Genomic DNA, 18,068 nt, shown 5'->3' on the forward strand with positions numbered 1-18,068 from the left:
GTAGGGCGGGGACTGGGTGATATCAGCCTGTAATACCCTGGTCACTTTCCTGAGCTGTGTTCCCGTCCTGTATTTCTCTCGGATAATCTTCCTTCTCTGTGCTGCAGACACAATTTATGTATCTAGACCGAATTTATGGAGATTCTGGGTTTCAGCTCGCTGCAAAAAGTTGAATTCACCCAGAGTTACTTGATCTGTTGTTTTCTGGCTGTGCCGGGTAGAGGGATCATATGTCTGTATAGTGCCCATCAGTACAGCCTATCAGTGCCCATCAGCTCACATCAGTGAAGGAGAAAAATTTATTTTTTTTTTTTCAAAATTTTAGTTTTGCTCTCTGCTCTAACTCCTCCCAAAGGTGATCTATCTGGTTGAGATCAGGACTCAGGCCAGTCAAGTTCCTCCACCCCAAACTCGCTCATCCATGTCTTTATGGACCTTGCTTTGTGCACTGGTGCACAGTCATGTTGGAACAGGAAGGGGCCATCCCCAAACTGTTCCCACAAAGTTAGGAGCATGAAATTGTCCAAAATTAAGAGTTCCCTTCACTGGAACGAAGGGGCCAAGCCCAACTCCTGAAAAACAACTCCACACCATAATCCCCCCTCCATCAAATGACTTGGACCAGTGCACATCAAGGTCCATAAAGACATGGATGAGTGAGTTTGGGGTCGAGGAACTTGACTGGCCTGCACAGAGTCCTGACCTCAATAAAATAGAACACCTGTGGGATGAATTAGAGTGGAGACTGCGAGCCAGGCCTTCTCTTTCAACATCAGTGCCTGACCCCACAAATGCGCTTCTGGAAGAATGGTGAAACATTCCCATAGACACACTCCTAAACCTTGTGGACAGCCTTCCCAGAAGAGTTGAAGCTGTTATAGCTGCAAAGGGTGGGCCAACTCAATATTGAACTCTATGGACTAAGACTGGGATGCCATTAACCACTTAAGCCCCGGAGGATTTGGCTGCTAAAAGACCAGGGGGTATTTTGCGATTCGGCACTGCTTGACTTTAACGGACAATTGCACGGTCGTGCGATGCTGTACCAAAACGAATTTGACGTCCTTTTTTTCCCACAAACAGAGCTTTCTTTCGGTGGTATTTGATCACCTGTGCGATTTTTAGATTATGCGCTATAAACAAAAAAAACAGCGTAAATTTTGCAAAAATAACAATATTTTTCACATTTTTTTATATGAAATTCCCCCAAAAAAATGTAAAAATCAAAATTTTTTAACATTTTCGGCCAATTTGTTTTATGCTACATATGTTTGGTAAAAAAAAAATCGCAAAAAGCGTATTTTTATTGGTTTGCCTAAAAGTTATCGCGTTTACTAACAAAGGGAAAGATTTTTGTCATTTTTGTTGTTGTTTTTTTTAACGCGTGATGGCAGCGATCTGCGATTTTTTAAGGTACTGCGACATTGCGGCGGACAGATCGGATCCTTGACTGACATTTTTGACACTTTTGGGGTTACCAGTGACATTACTACAGTAATCAGTGCTATACATATGCACTGTTACTGTAAAAATACACTGGTAGTGAAGGGGTTAACTTTATTTGAGAGGGAGGGGCTGTGTGTGTCCCTAGGGGCGTGATTCTTACTGTGATTGGCTGTGGCTTGAGCTGTAGGAACAATGATCAACGGTCCTACATTGTAGAGAATGACAGGTGGCTTGTTTACATTAGCCGCCTGACTTTCTCCCTCTCCACCGACGATCGCTGAGTGACCGGCAGACATCGGGTCCGCCGGTCACACGATGGGGGTCCGTGACCGAGCGGGAGCGCGCCTCCGGCGGCGCGCACTCGCTCCCCAGAGCCTCACAGGCTAGCGACCTAGACCTACGTCGATCTGCCTGTGAGGGGCTGACTGCCGCAGTAAATATACTGTGAGCAGTCGGCAAGCGGTTAAAGTTCATGTGCGTGTAAAGGCAGGCGTCCCTATACTTTTGGTAATATAGTGCATGTTGGAACACATATAGGTGTTGGCAGCTTTTTCTACAATATTTGATTAATAGTGGTAACGCACAAGGTCTTTAACCTACTGATGATCATTATAATCGACTCCCCCCATGAATATATTGTACTCATGCACACATTCAAGTTTTTGGACTGAGCCATTCCTTCTGTGGATTTCCACGGAGGTGTCGTTGTGAATTGAGGAAAGCAAATTCATATAAAAACGAAGGCCCCTTTCACACTTATGCGACGCGATTTTGAGCAATGGCTCAGGGCTATATACCTCAAAACGCATTAAAATCATGCCAAAGTAGTGCAGGAACTACTTTGAAGTCGGTGCGACTTCAAAACGCACTGATATGAATGGGGCTCATTGAAAATAATGGAAAACGACTTGTCATGCGATTTTGCGGTCCAAAATCGTGGGACAAGCCGCACTAGTGTGAAAGGGGCCTAAGCATTTCCTGTCACTTTTTGTTTACAAGTAAAAATCTGTATTTTCTGCTTGAAAATTACTTACAACCCCGAAATATAATATAATATAATATAATATATATATATATAAACATTTTTTTTGCAGAGACCTTAGAGAATAAAATGGCGATTGTTGCAATTTTTTTTTCCAAACGCAATTTATTGGGGAAAAAATAAACACCCTAAAGAATTTAAATGGGGAAAAAAAAAAACAATATATAATCCAATATGTTGATAAAATATAAAAAATGATGTTATGCCAAGTAAATAAATACCTAACATGTCACGCTTTAAAATTGCGCATGCTCATGGGACTATAGCTACGATACTTAAAAATCTCCATAGGCGACGTTTTAAATATTTTTTACAGGTTACCCATTTAGAGTTACAGATGAGGTCTAGTGCTAGAAATATTGCTCTCACTCCAACGTTCATGGCGATACATCACATGTGTGGTGCGAACACTGTTTACATATGCATGTGCAACTTATGTATGAGGGATGGAGCACTTTTAGTTTTTTTTCTTTTTTTTTTTTCCTATTTATTTCACTTTTTATTTTCACACTGTCCCTTTTTTTAATCGTGTTTATTCCTATTACAAGGAATGTACATATCCCTTGTAATAGAAAAAAGGGGTGACAGGTTCTCTTTATGGAGAGATTTGGGGTCTATAAGACCCCAAATCTCTCCTCTAATTTTAAAAGCAAAAGATAAAAAATAATAATAATAATTTGATCTTTTGCTTTAAAAACAAAAAACCTTTTTCTCCAATCATCTTCCAGGACAGCCTGTGATGGACCTAGTGCTGGGGAGTTTCCTCCCACAATGGGCGGCAGTTTCCTCCAACAAGTGCATTCTGGATCTAATCCAGAATGGCTAAAGGCTGGAGTTCAGATCAGTTCCCCCCACAAGGCTGTTAGTGACCAGCCTCCCCAAGTTCCCTCGGGAAGAGCAGGGACAGGGATTTTATTCACATGTCTTCGTGGTAAAAAAAAGCCATAAGGCAAGTTTTGCCAAAACCTCAATCTCTGGCTCCTGAATCAATCTCTCAAAAAAAGGATGGAATCCATCTTCTCTGTGAGAAACATCCTGTATCAGAATTGTTTTATGGCTACACTGGATCTCAGAGATGCGTATCTCTATGTCCTGATTCACCCGGCTTTTCAAAAATGTCTCAGATTAGCAGTCAGAATGGGCTCAGAAATACGCCATTTTCAATGTCAGGCCCTGCCGTTCGGCCTAGCTTCGGGACCAACGATGTAACAAAGATTCTAGCGGTGTAACGCTCTTGCATTTTTTGTTAGTGAATGGATTTGCAGCTGCAGAATTATTACACTCAGTAGTCATGTAGAGATGCGTTGAACAAACATATCCAACTCTCAGGACTCATCACCGTGCACAGCCTGTTTTATGCAAATATACATACACTCAATATGATGTTCCTGGAGTGATAGGATGTATATGATAGTATAGAGGTGAGAGACAGGCGTTAGAAATGGTGAGCACTCAGTAGTAATATTCAGGAGAGTGGTAGGTGATGATAAGTAGTATGCAGATAGGTTTAGCAATCATGTATAGTAACAGGTGGTAGGGGACAGCAGATGAAGTATACAAGAGAGAGTAACCTAGTGCAATGATGTAGATGATGGTAGGCTCAAGAGCTAGCAATCTATGAAGTTATGCAGATGATAGGAATAGTGCTTACATAGTAACAGTCCTTAGTATGCAGAGGTAGATAGTGTAAGTTAGTTAGGAAGAAATCCCCTGTGGGGTACTTATCACAAGTTGGGTTAGTAGTAGCAAGGTCCAGTAGCAAGAGAGTGATCCGGTAGCGAGATACGGGATCGGTAGCGAGGTTCCGGTTTTGTTCAGGCAAAGGAATAGCTAGAAGCTCCGGCAGCATAGGACAAGACTGGTCAAGCATGTGGTTTGAACGAGCAATGAGTGAGAGAAAACCGGCGATTGAAATAGCCGATCATAGCGGCGCTCGGCGATGATGTCATCGTTCTTAAAGGTGTATGCGTTCCACCTAGTTAGCAAGGTGGGACGCAATATTAAGGTAGAAATGGGAAATAAGGGTACCAAAGGTACCAGAATCTTACAAGTGGAAGCCTTGGCTCCCTTACGATTTAGAACGATGTAGATCATTCCTTATTTGGACAATCTACTTTTGATAGCCAGATCCTATCACCAGCTAGCAGCGGAGCTGAAAGAAGTTCAAGATTCTCTCCAGGCTTTGGGTCGGCTGATCAACCGAGACAAATTCTGCCTTATTTCTTCCCAGAGAGTCTCATACCTAGGGTACGAGATCTCCTCAGTGGAGGAAAAACCTTCAGGGCAATCAATCGGTCTCTCTAAGGGAAATTTCTCAGGTAGTGGGCCTTATGACATCCTGTTTTCCCGCAGTACCTTGGGAGAGAATCCACTAACGTATGTTGCAGGCATTTCTGATAAAGAATTGGAACGGAAGCAGAAATACCTTGAACTTTCAAAATTCCCTTCTCTCAAAGGTCAAGAGATTCCTTTAGTGGTGGCGGATTCAGCACAACCTGTGCAGAGGTCTACAATGGACTACTCCACAGACAAAGATTCTAACCACCGATGCCAGTCATTTTGGTTGGAGGGCACATCTGGACAGCAGAATAGCCCAAGGGACATGGTCCCCCAGAGAAGCCCAGATGTCTTCCAACCAGAGAGAGTTGTTAGCAGTCCAACAGGCAGTGGGTGCTTTTTTCTTGGATCTAGAGGATTCTCATCTTCAGATTCGCTCTAACAACATACCCACGGTTGCGTACATCAACAAGCAGGGTGGTATGAGCAGTCAGCAACTGCAAGCAATTGCGAGCAACAATTTGGTTTGGGCCGAACAGAAGTTGGCTTCAATCTCAGCTATACACCTGAAAGGGTCTCAAAATTCGTTGGCGGATTTCCTCATCAGCGGCTAAGTCACGAGCAATGGTCACTCAGTCAGGAGGTTTTTATGGTCCTCAATCAGAAATTGGGGTTGCCATAAATAGATCTATTCGCATCCCAGAAGAACAACAAGCTCGAAAAATTATTTTCCTTAGACCCTAGGGATCAGGCGATAGGGATGCTTTGGCTAATCCTTGGATATTCAGCCTTGCATATGCTTTTCCCCCAGTGAGTTCTTCGAAAATTCCTCTCAGGAAAAAGCCAACCTCATCTTGGTGGCCCCTTTTTGGCCTAAAAGGCCACGGATCTCCAGGCTGCAAAGCCTATCTGCAGTTCCCCCCTCTCCCGTAGAGGAAGGACTTGATCATGCAGGGACCGGTTCTTCACCCCCAGATGACAACACTAAAGCTGTCAGCCTGGCTTTTGAGGAATAGCTTTTAAGATCGTAGGGTTTTTCAGGAAAAAGTAGTGAAGACTTTAGTTTGCTGTCGGAAGCCCGTTACCAGGGCTATATTCGCCAAAATGTGGAAAAAGTTCAACTCTTGGATGTCCGACCAAGGCCATGGAATCTCAGATATCCGAACAGCAGAGATGGGGGACTTGAGTCACTTGACTTTCAAGTCACCAGTTTGAGGACTTGAGACTTGCTTGACTAAAATTAATAAAAGACTCGACTTGACTTTGACTTGGTATTCATGACTTGAGACTTGACTTTGACTTGGTATTCATGACTTGAGACTTGACTTTGACTTGGTATTCATGACTTGAGACTTGACTTTGACTTGAGACATATGACTCGAAATGACTTTACTTTTTGAAGTTATTAAATATTTGCATTTTCTCAAGATGTGTTAAAGCAATATTTTGACTTGATTTGTGACTTGACCAAATAAATGACTTGACTTGACTTGCTTGACTTCTAGCGGGGACTCGACTTGACTTGCTTGCTTTTCGCCACAGTAACTTGGGACTTGCTTGAGACTTGAAGGTTAAGACTTGAGACTTGCTTGTGACTTGCACATGTGTGACTTACTCCCATGTCTGCCGATCAGTACTGGAGTTCATCCAGGAGGGGGCTGACAAGGGGCTCTCTGTTAGCACCTTTAAGGTGCAGGTCTCGGCCCTCAGCGTGTCTCTTCAGACCCCTCTGCAGCAAGATCATTTTGTATCAGGCTTCTTTAAAGCGGAGTTCCGGCCTCAAAATCGACCAAAATCGATTTTGGGCCATCCGCTTGCTGAGTGTCACCTGAAAAACAAATGGATAATCAAGTTTTTTTTTTGTTTACTTACCTTGTTATTGAAGAAAATATACTCGCCTTTCTTCCTCTTCCTCTTCCTCCCTCTTCGGCTGCGGCCCGTTCCGTCACTTCCTCCTTGCATTGATTCCTGGGAGCTGAACGTCATCGCTCCCAGGAATCAATGCGCCTGCACCGGCCCCGCTCGTCACTTCCGGTGCAGGCGCATCATTCTCTGCTAAACAGCTTCTGGGCATGCCCAGAAGCTGTGCAGGGATGACGCGTCTGCACTGGAAGTGATGGCGGGGCCGTTGCAGTGCATTGTGGGACCGAAGAGGACACGAAAGAGGAAGCAGAAGAGGACGCGCTGGCTTCAGCTGCCCACACCTGAGATGGCAGCGCTGGAGAAGAAATTTTCAAGGTAAGTATTTCTTCTAAAAGGTAAGTGCGACCTAGGACAGTTCAGAGGCTATCCATTATGGAATGTACTAGCCCTGACTGTCCCGGGGGTATTTTTATTAAAAAATCATGTCCGAGGCCAGAACTCCGCTTTAAGGTTTTATCCAAATCTAAACCAGTGGCAGTCAAATCCTGTCCAGCCTGGGATCCTTCTTTGGTGCTTAAAGCATTATTGTTAAGCCCCTTTGAGGCCACAGAGAAATCGTCTATTAAATGGCTAACCTTAAAAAACGTTTTCTTGGTGGCGGTCACGTCCACACGAAGGGTCAGTGAGTTACAAGCTCTTTCCAGTATGGAGCCATTCTTATCTATTTTTGAGGACAGGATAATTCCTAAAACACAGATCCTGTGTTTCTCCGGAAGGTATACAGTACTATCCTTTCAGATGTAGCACCCTCCTAGATAGATGCTAGGCAGGGATAATAGTTTGTTCTGCCTGCTTAACAGGGGAGCAGCAGGTAAAACATACTCTGCTCTCTCTGCTTATCAGGGGAGCCTGATCGACAGTTAGGCCTGCTCATTGTGCTCAGTGTGTATTCATTTGGTCTCAGGGAGTGTCCCCAGCAAGATCCTCCAGCCGGTGGTCCCGCCCTAAGTGGTAAGTTTTTGCGCATCGTCTGTCCTAGAAGACAATTAGAGAAAACCTGAGTTAGACTTACTGGTAACTCATTTTCTAGGAAGACTTCCAGGACAGCCTCCCCCCCCCCCCCGCTGTGTTTTCTGGCCTTATATTATCATGCTGTGATGATTGTGTTTTGTCTTCTAGTGCCTTCCTATGGTCCTTGGTGATACTAAGGTGTGAACCTGGAGGACCATCTTTTATTTTGAATGGGGTATGTGTTTCCTATCCGGAGTGAGGAGCCCTAGGTCTCAGTTGGTGTCCTGGAAGACTGCCTAGAAAGAGTAACCAGTAAGTTTAACTCAGGTTTTTACTTTCGTCCAGGACCTGAAGTGACATCATGACATGGTTGTGGTCCTAAAAGATCATAGAGATGATCAGAGATGATCTGGTCTCATCTGGTGTTCATCTTTATGGACAGTCAATATAAATGAAGACAACCAACCGCTCCAGGTGAGACAAGAAAGCCTAATGGATACTGCACGTGGGTGCCTGCTCCGGCTCGCCTCCACACATAGTTATAAATGAAGAAATGGCTGCACGCCACGGCCAGTTCCAAAATCCTCCATTGGAATTCCCAACGTGACACAACAGGACACCAACAGCCTGCACCACTGACATGTTTCACACAATAAAAATGTGCCCAATCATAACCTGGCCAGCCACGCGAACCGTCAGATCGTTTCTCTGGTTCACCGGTTTAAACGCTAAGTCCGAGAAACACCAGTGGTGAGGGGGGTCCCTCCCGCTGCTTCTGAAAGTGATCCAGCAGCTAATTAGCTGCTTGGACTGCTTTCATGGGAAAGATAATGGCCAGCTAAAAAATAAATTCTGTTTTGGCTGATAGCTTCAGCCATTATCCTGGTTAAGCACTTGCAAGCCACAACGTATATATACGTTTTGCAGTCAGCAACTGGATATAGAGATGTCTCGTTTGTCCCTCCACTTCTTCGTTTCACAAACTCACCGACTCCCCTCTTTTTAGTTTTGTACTCCCCAGCCTTTGCGGGAATTCCTTTCTATTATCTCTCACTGTGCCACATGCTACTGTTTTGCTTCCAGTAAAGATTGCAGAAAAGGGGGGCTGGTATAATAGTTATCATGGTAGAGTTGATAACCCTTTTCGAGGAGTGGGAATACAAGGTCCGAAACGACTTTTCCACTGGTTCCAATATAGACTGGGCCGCTAGGGGGATGCAGCTGAGTGCCCTTTCCTTCAAACACGCGGAAGGCATAGGTATACCCCATGGCTCTGTTGCAAAACTTGTAAAGTTTTTGCCCTTTTATTGGGGATGAACTGCTTGATGCCCAGCCTGCCAGTCAAGTGGACAAGCCACTCATCCACACAGATGGTTTTGTCGGGATACACAACTGGGAAAAGTTATAGTAGAAAAAATTAAGTAGTGGGCAAGTTTTCTAAAGTTTATCATATGCAGGGTCATTTCAGGGAGGGCACTGTGTGTTATCACTGATTTGGTCATAAAATAATGTATTCTTGGCATAAGGGATGAATAAACTGGAATGATGAATGGGATAGGTAGACCAGTATGAGTGTAACTCTCTCTTTTTTTTTTTTGTAAGTCCCATGGTAAATGTGAGGCCCAAAAAGATTTTGAATTCCTCCACTGTTAACGATTTCCATTCATACAGACGGGCATAATTTGGGTTATTGGCGATAAAATGTCGGGAATACAGGTTGATCTGGTCCACAAGTGAACAGAGTGCAAACTCTTTCATGTTGGCCTGGACACCTGGCTGTGCAGGAAAAGAGAGGATATTGGCTGCTCCTGAGTTAGGGGGAAACCATACAGGGTTTTCAAGTGCATCTGGGAGAATGGCATGGGCCCTAACCCTTTGTGGCTGACGTGACACCACATTAGTATCTGGCCTTTTATACAGAGGTACTGCGATACTGGTAACCAGTACTGGTTACCTGTGCCTCGCCAGAAGGCCCTAGCTTGGTGGGAACACTTTCCTCCTCATCTGATTGTGTTGCAGACCCACTACTTAACACCAGTTCATATTCTGAATCAGAATCAGACACAGAGAGCACTCTGCTGATCTCATCAGTCATACTGAGGATTTAGAATGCCTCCTCACTGGTAAAGAATTTTTAGACCTACTGTACGCTGGCTATGATGACACACTGCTGTGTTGAGACACTGGGACAGATGTGGCTGCACTGATGAGGTTGTACTGAGGTGCGCTATTGAGGCTGCACTGATGGGTGCTGATGAGGCTGCACTGATGGGTGCTGATGAGGCTGCACTGATGGGGCTGCACTGCTGGGTGCTGATAAGTTGGCACTGATGTGCGCTAATATGCACTGCTGAGGCTGCACTGATGAGGCTGCACTGATGGGTGATGATGAGGCTGCACTGGTAAGTACTGATTCGCATTGATAAGGCTGCACCGATAGACACTGATTAGACTATTAATGGGCGCTGGTGTGCACTGTTGAGGTTGCACTAATGAGGTAGCACTGATAAGCTACACTGATGTGCACTCATGAGCGCTGGTAAGGCTCCACTAATGAGGTGGCACTGATAAGCTTCAATAAGCTGCACTGATGGGCACTGAGTGGCAATGTAAAATGTATCACCGCACTGTCCGGCAACAGATCCGTCTCCTTCCCTCACACTCGGTCTCTGTGTAATGGAAGGAGAGATGTCAAACAACTAGACTGTAGCCGTCTTTTGGCTATAGTGCAGTATTGAGGTGGTTAAACAGAAATTTAAAATGAGGAAGTAGTCAATATGCCAATGATGGTGGCCTTCAGGATTAGTGCAGTCTTCATCTTGGTTGTTCTCTCCCCATCCTTACTCTCTGACCTCTGGTGGGGCTCAGCCCCGCTGTTATTCATGAAAAAATCATGGACTAAATAAGGAAGTGTGGGACTTCTTGTGTTGGGAAGATGGCAATGAGTGATAGAGGGGGTGGGGACACTCGTCCTATAATCCCCTCATCACTGTCACTCCTATAAAAGACAGTTCTCATTGTTTCCTCACTCTCTGACTAAGGTCCATGAATAAAGAAATGAACTGGTAGGAGATCAGAGGACCCATTTACTAGTTACCTTGAGGGGGGAATTGTAAGATCCTCAGAGACAAAGCTGCCTGATGTGGGTGGAGTCCTGGTTTAGGGGAACCAATCTGCTCATGTCTAGTAATAATCTTTTTATTTCTATTTTAGTACATAGACGAGAGATGAGGAAAACCTCAGAGGATTGTCTCACTTTGTCTCCAGACTGTAAAGTAGAAGATGAGGACATCACCCAGTATAGTCCAGGAGAAAACCCGGCTACCTCAAATGTCCATCCGGCACCACACAGTGTAGATGGACCATCGTATTCCTCTTATCCTAAGGAACCTCAGACTGTGAGGGATGGTGCCGGACCATCGTATTCCTCTTATACTGAGGAACCTCAGACTGTGAGGGACGGTGCTGGACCATCGTATTCTTCTTATCCTGAGGAACCTCAGACTTTGAGGGACGGTGCCGTCCCTCCAACAGAAAAGAACTTTTCCTGTATTGAGTGCGGGAAGAGTTTCCGTTTTAAATCCGCTTTTACTATGCATAAAAGATCTCACACAGGTGAGAAGCCGTATTCCTGTCCTGAGTGCGGGAAATGTTATTCACAGAAGTCCCATCTTTCCAGGCATCAGAGATCTCACATGGGGGAGAAGCCGTTTTCCTGTTCTGAGTGCGGAAAATGTTTTATAAATAAATTAATACTCGTCACACATCAGAAGTCTCACATGGGGGAAAAGTCGTATTCCTGTCCTTTTTGTGGGAAATGTTTTTCAGATAAGTCCAAACTTAACAAACATCGGAGATCTCATCGGAGATCTCACACAAGTGAGAAACCGTATTCCTGTTCTGAGTGTGGGAAATGTTTCATAGGAAAATCAAAACTTGTCAGACATCAACGGTCTCACACCGAGGAAAAACCGTATTCCTGTCCTGAGTGTGGGAAACATTTTTCGATGAAGTGCAATCTTTACAGACATCAGAGATCTCACACAGGAGAAAAGCCCTATTCCTGTCTTGAGTGCGGGAAATGTTTTGCAGAAACATCTAATCTTCAAAATCATCAGAGATCCCACACAGGTGAAAAGCCGTTTTCTTGTTCTGAGTGCGGTAAATGTTTTCTACGAAAATCAGTACTCGTCACACATCTGAGGTCTCACACGGAGGAAAAGCCGTATTCCTGTCCTGAGTGCGGGAAATGTTTTTCACAGAAGCCCTCTCTTTACACACATCGGAAATCTCACACAGGGGAAAAGCCCTATTCTTGTTCGGAATGTGGGAAATGCTTTTCACAAAAGGCCAATCTTTACGCACATAACAGATTGCACACGGGAGAGAAGCCGTTTTCATGTCCTGAGTGTGGGAAATGTTTTTCAAGGAAGGCCAATCTTGACAAACATCAGAGATCTCACACGAGGAAGAAGCCACTTTCCTGTCCTGAGTAGGGAATTGTTAGTCACTGAAGTCCCGTCTTTACAGACATCAGAGATCTCACATAGGGGAAAAGCCGTATTCCTGTCCTGAATGCAGGAAATGTTTTTCAAAGATGTCCAGTCTTTACAGATATCAGAAATCTCACACGGGGGAGAAGCCATATTCCTGTCCTGAGTGAGGGAATTGTTCCTCAGTGAAGTCCTGTCTTCCTGTACATCAGGGATCCGACACAACCCTTCGAGGTGTATTAGTGCCTTGAGTGCGGGAAATGTCCTCTATGTAAGAAACAGTTGAAAAGGAGATCAGAGATCACCAAAGATCATGTATTGTACTGTGTTGGCTACTGATAGTAATTGAGAAATAAAAATGAAGTCATTACATCATTGGCTGAGTAAATGTGGTGTAAGCTTTCAAAAAACACTTAAAACAGCTGTCATTAAATGGCGGCCCGCGGTCTGAACACGGAACAAGCGACGCTCCAGTCTGGCCCGCCAGTAGTGTGCCCCGTCTCTGCTGCTCAGCAGTCATTGGTTGCTGGGACCGCAGGAATCCCAGCAACCATTGACGTTGTGTGTGCGCCCCGCCCCCTGCTGCTGACTGTCTCATAGGTCTTACTCCCTGCCGGGCTGCAAATTAAGGCGTGACGTCACGTGCGGGCCCTGCCCCCTGCTGCTCGCTATCTCATGTCTCCGGACCCTCACTCCTATCCGGCTACGAGGTATGATATCTCACAGCTCCCGCCCCCTGCAGCTTGCTACCTCTGCCGGCTCCTTCCCTCGAGATATGTGGGGTGTGATATTTAGAGGGGCACACTTTTTGTTAAGATTCACTTTCATAGGCACATTTTATGTTAAGAGGCACTCTGATGAGCACAACATAAAATTGTTGAGTGAACGTTAACATAATATGTGCCCATCACCGTGCCCTTTAACATAAAATAAGGGGCACGCTGATTGGCACATTTTAGGTTAAAATTCACTCAGCAATTTTATGTTGTGCCCATCAGAGTACCCCTTAACCTAAAATGTGCCGGCATGGCCCTTTTTTGATGTTAGGGGGCACATTGGGCACATTTTATGTTAGTGGGCACACTGATAGGCACATTTTATGTTAGGGGGCACTCTGATGGGCACACATTTATGTTAGGGGGCACTCTGATGGGCACATTTTATGTTAGGGGGCACGCTGATAGGCACATTTTATGTTAGGGGGCACTCTGATGGGCACATTTTATGTTAGAGGGCACTCTGATGGGCACATTTTTTGTTAGGGGGCACCCTGATAGGCACATTTTTTTGTTAAGGGGCACTCTGATGGGCACATTTTTTGTTAGGGGGCAGACTGATGGGCACATTTTTTGTTAGGGGCACACTGATGGGCACATTTTATGTTAACCACTTAAGAACCAGGTCTATTTCTGACCCTTGTTGATTACAAGGTAAAATCTGTATTTTTTGCTGGAAAATTACTTAGAACCCCCAAACATTATATCTATCTATATATATATATATATATATATATATATTTTTTTTTTTAGCAAAGACTCCGGAGATCAAAATTGCGGTCATTGCAATATTTTTTGTCACGCGGTATTTGCGCAGCGGTCTTTCAAAAGCAACATTTTTGAAAAATTATATTTCACTGCATTTAAAAAAAACAAATCAGTAAAGTTAGCCCAATTTATATATTTAATTATATTGTGAAAGATGATGTCATGCCGAGTAAATAGATACCTAACTTGTTATGCTTTAAAATTGCGCACACCCGCGGAATGGCGACAAAATACGGTACTTAAAAATCTCCATAAGCGAATTTAAAAAACTTTAACAGTTACCATTTTAGAGTTACAGAGGAGGTCTTTTTGATGCCCAGCCTGCCAGTCAAGTGGACAAGCCACTCATCCACACAGATGGTTTTGTCAGGATACACAACTGGGAAAAGTTATAGTAGAAAAAATTAAGTAGTGGGCGAGTTTTCTAAAGTTTATCATACGCAGGGTCATTTCAGGGAGGGCACTGTGTGTTATCACTGATTTGGAGGAACCGCACGGTCATAAAATAATGTATTCTTGGCATAAGAGATGAATAAACTGGAATGATGAATGGGATAGGTAGACCAGTATGAGTGTAACTCTCTCTTTTTTTTTTTTTGTAAGTCCCATGGTAAATGTGAGGCCCAAAAAGATTTTGAATTCCTCCACTGTTAACGATTTCCATTCATACAGACGGGCATAATTTGGGTTATTGGCGATAAAATGTCGGGCATACAGGTTGATCTGGTCCACAAGTGAACAGAGTGCAAACTCTTTCGTGTTGGCCTGGACACCTGGCTGTGCAGGAAAAGAGAGGATATTGGCTGCTCCTGAGTTAGGGGGAAACCATACAGGGTTTTCAAGTGCATCTGGGAGAATGGCATTGGCCCTAACCCTTTGTGGCTGACGTGACACCACATTAGTATCTGGCCTTTTATACAGAGGTACTGCGATACTGGTAACCAGTACTGGTTACCTGTGCCTCGCCAGAAGGCCCTAGTTTGGTGGGAACACTTTCCTCCTCATCTGATTCTGTTGCAGACCCACTACTTAACACCGGTTCATATTCTGAATCAGAATAAGACACAGAGAGCTCTCTGCTGATCTCGTCAGTCATACTGAGGATTTAGAATGCCTCCTCGCTGGTAAAGAATTTTTAGACCTACTGTACGCTGGCTATGATGACACACTGCTGTGTTGAGACACTGGGACAGATGTGGCTGCACTGATGAGGTTGTACTGAGGTGCGCTATTGAGGCTGCACTGATGGGTGCTGATGAGGCTGCACTGATGGGGCTGCACTGCTGGGTGCTGATAAGTTGGCACTGATGTGCGCTAATATGCACTGCTGAGGCTGCACTGATGGGTGATGATGAGGCTGCACTGGTAAGTACTGATTCGCATTGATAAGGCTGCACCGATAGACACTGATTAGACTATTAATGGGCGCTGGTGTGCACTGTTGAGGTTGCACTAATGAGGCAGCACTGATAAGCTACACTGATGTGCACTCATGAGCGCTGGTAAGGCTCCACTAATGAGGTGGCACTGATAAGCTTCAATAAGCTGCAATGATGGGCACTGAGTGGCAATGTAAAATGTATCACCGCACTGTCCGGCAACAGATCCGTCGCCTTCCCTCACACTCGGTCTCTGTGTAATGGAAGGAGAGCTGTCAAACACCTAGACTGTAGCCGTCTTTTGGCTATAGTGCAGTATTGAGGTGGTTAAACAGAAATTTAAAATGAGGACGTAGTCAATATGCCAATGATGGTGGCCTTCAGGATTAGTGCAGTCTTCATCTTGGTTGTTCTCTCCCCATCCTCACTCTCTGACCTCTGGTGGGGCTCAGCCCCGCTGTTATTCATGAATAAATCATGGATTAAATAAGGAAGTGTGGGACTTCTTGTGTTGGGAAGATGGCAATGAGTGATAGAGGGGGTGGGGACACTCGTCCTATAATCCCCTCATCACTGTCACTCCTATAAAAGACAGTTCTCATTGTTTCCTCACTCTCTGACTAAGGTCCATGAATAAAGAAATGAACTGGTAGGAGATCAGAGGACCCATTTACTAGTTACCTTGAGGGTGAAATTGTAAGATCCTCAGAGACAAAGCTGCCGGATGTGGGTGGAGTCCTGGTTTAGGGGAACCAATCTGCTCATGTCTAGTAATAATCTTTTTATTTCTATTTTAGTAGATGGACGAGAGATGAGGAAAACCTCAGAGGATTGTCTCACTTTGTCTCCAGACTGTAAAGTAGAAGATGAGGACATCACCCAGTATAGTCCAGGAGAAAACCCGGCTACCTCAAATGTCCATCCGGCACCACACAGTGTAGATGGACCATCGTATTCCTCTTATCCTAAGGAACCTCAGACTGTGAGGGATGGTGCCGGACCATCGTATTCCTCTTATACTGAGGAACCTCAGACTGTGAGGGACGGTGCTGGACCATCGTATTCTTCTTATCCTGAGGAACCTCAGACTGTGAGGGACGGTGCTGTCCCTCCAACAGATAAGAACTTTTCCTGTATTGAGTGCGGGAAGAGTTTCCGTTTTAAATCCGCTTTTACTATGCATAAAAGATCTCACACAGGTGAGAAGCCTTATTCCTGTCCTGAGTGCGGGAAATGTTATTCACAGAAGTCCCATCTTTCCAGGCATCAGAGATCTCACATGGGGGAGAAGCCGTTTTCCTGTTCTGAGTGCGGAAAATGTTTTGTAAATAAATTCATACTCGTCACACATCAGAGGTCTCACATGGGGGAAAAGTCGTATTCCTGTCCTTTTTGTTGGAAATGTTTTTCAGATAAGTCCAAACTTAACAAACATCGGAGATCTCATCGGAGATCTCACACAAGTGAGAAACTGTATTCCTGTTCTGAGTGTGGGAAATGTTTCATAGGAAAATCAAAACTTGTCAGACATCAACGGTCTCACACCGAGGAAAAACCGTATTCCTGTCCTGAGTGTGGGAAACATTTTTCGATGAAGTGCAATCTTTACAGACATCAGAGATCTCACACAGGAGAAAAGCCCTATTCCTGTCTTGAGTGCGGGAAATGTTTTGCAGAAATATCTAATCTTCAAAATCATCAGAGATCCCACACAGGTGAAAAGCCGTTTTCTTGTTCTGAGTGTGGTAAATGTTTTCTACGAAAATCAGTTCTCGTCACACATCTGAGGTCTCACACGGAGGAAAAGCCATATTCCTGTCCTGAGTGCGGGAAATGTTTTTCACAGAAGCCCTCTCTTTACACACATCGGAAATCTCACACAGGGGAAAAGCCCTATTCTTGTTCGGAGTGTGGGAAATGCTTTTCACAAAAGGCCAATCTTTACGCACATAACAGATTGCACACGGGAGAGAAGCCGTTTTCATGTCCTGAGTGTGGGAAATGTTTTTCAAGGAAGGCCAATCTTGACAAACATCAGAGACCTCACACGAGGAAGAAGCCACTTTCCTGTCCTGAGTAGGGAATTGTTAGTCACTGAAGTCCTGTCTTTACAGACATCAGAGATCTCACATGGGGGAGAAGCCGTATTCCTGTCCTAAATGCAGGAAATGTTTTTCAAAGACGTCCAGTCTTTACAGTCATCAGAAATCTCACACGGGGGAGAAGCCATATTCCTGTCCTGAGTGAGGGAATTGTTCCTCAGTGAAGCCCTGCCTTCCTGTACATCAGGGATCCCACACAACCCTTCGAGGTGTATTAGTGCCTTGAGTGCGGGAAATGTCCTCTATGTAAGAAACAGTTGAAAAGGAGATCAGAGATCACAAAAGATCATGTATTGTACTGTGTTGGCTACTGATAGTAATTGAGAAATAAAAATGAAGTCATTACATCATTGGCTGAGTAAATGTGGTGTAAGCTTTCAAAAAACACTTAAAACAGCTGTCATTAAATGGCGGCCCGCGGTCTGAACACGGAACAAGCGATGCTCCAGTCTGGCCCGCCAGTAGTGTGCCCCGTCTCTGCTGCGCAGCAGTCATTGGTTGCTGGGACCGAAGGAATCCCAGCAACCATTGACGTTGTGTGTGCGCCCCGCCCCCTGCTGCTGACTGTCTCATAGGTCTTACTCCCTGCCGGGCTGCAAATTAAGGCGTGACGTCACGTGCCAGCCCTGCCCCCTGCTGCTCGCTATCTCATGTCTCCGGGCCCTCACTCCTATCCGGCTACAAGGTATGATATCTTGCAGCTCCCGCCCCCTGCAGCTTGCTACCTCTGCCGGCTCCTTCCCTCGAGATATGTGGGGTGTGATATTTAGAGGGGCACACTTTTTGTTAAGATTCACTTTCATAGGCACATTTTATGTTAAGAGGCACTCTGATGAGCACAACATAAAATTGTTGAGTGAACGTTAACATAATATGTGCCCATCACCATGACCTTTAACATAAAATAAGGA

At 44.8% G+C, this 18,068-nt stretch overlaps 1 protein-coding gene and 1 pseudogene across 2 annotated transcripts in view; both read left to right on the plus strand.

The window, feature by feature from the left end:
- The window catches only part of LOC309550683 (uncharacterized protein), a 3,164,715-nt gene that overhangs the window by 969,090 nt on the left and 2,177,557 nt on the right, over positions 1-18,068 (plus strand). The window lies entirely within an intron of this gene.
- Positions 136-17,302, plus strand: LOC309550033 (annotated as a pseudogene). Its single transcript has 5 exons — positions 136-217; positions 4,612-5,135; positions 11,089-12,141; positions 12,345-12,403; positions 16,068-17,302. The product of its transcript is annotated as an uncharacterized misc_RNA (transcript).

This window comes from Pelophylax lessonae (assembly GCF_965119305.1).
Source record: "Pelophylax lessonae genome assembly, chromosome: 3".
Lineage (NCBI taxonomy): Eukaryota > Metazoa > Chordata > Amphibia > Anura > Ranidae > Pelophylax > Pelophylax lessonae.